The 471-nt window shown below is 48.4% G+C and overlaps 1 protein-coding gene across 6 annotated transcripts in view; it reads left to right on the top strand.

Moving 5' to 3' along the window:
• Window positions 1–471, top strand: part of FRMPD4 (FERM and PDZ domain containing 4) — an 868,248-nt gene that overhangs the window by 852,472 nt on the left and 15,305 nt on the right. The window lies entirely within an intron of this gene.

Raw genomic sequence — 471 nt, 5'->3', positions numbered from 1 at the left:
AGTGACAACTAAGTGTTCTTCTGGAAACGTATTTATTTCTTGTAAGCTACGGACTCCTTCTTGTACCGAGTGTGTGCACATTCACGTGCGCGTGCAAGAGAACCTTGCGTAGCCACTGAGACCTTGTGATTAGAGAATAGGATGGCAAGTTCCCATCCCATCAGGCTCCCGCTTACCACGCAGACCAGCTTAAATGCACAGCGGGCAGCAAGGGTCCTTGTGACCAGACACCACTGTTGGCATTTGGAATCATTCTTTGCTGGGGGGGGGGGGGGTTCCGGCGCATTGTGTGGTATTCAGCTGATCCCTGCTCTCTGCCCCCAAGATGCCCTCGATTATGTCAAAGAAAATGTCTTCAGACATTGCCAAATGTGCCCTGGGGAACAAGATCGGCCCTGGTTGACAACCACTGAATTAAATCTTACTTTTGAAGGGAAGATAAAATTATTTCTACCATTCACCATCATTACT

This window comes from Herpailurus yagouaroundi, unplaced genomic scaffold (genome assembly GCF_014898765.1).
Source record: "Herpailurus yagouaroundi ecotype Mexico unplaced genomic scaffold, PumYag 67525, whole genome shotgun sequence".
Lineage (NCBI taxonomy): Eukaryota > Metazoa > Chordata > Mammalia > Carnivora > Felidae > Herpailurus > Herpailurus yagouaroundi.
Note: the sequence above shows the minus strand (reverse complement) of the source record. Positions and strands in the feature narration are given on the sequence as shown.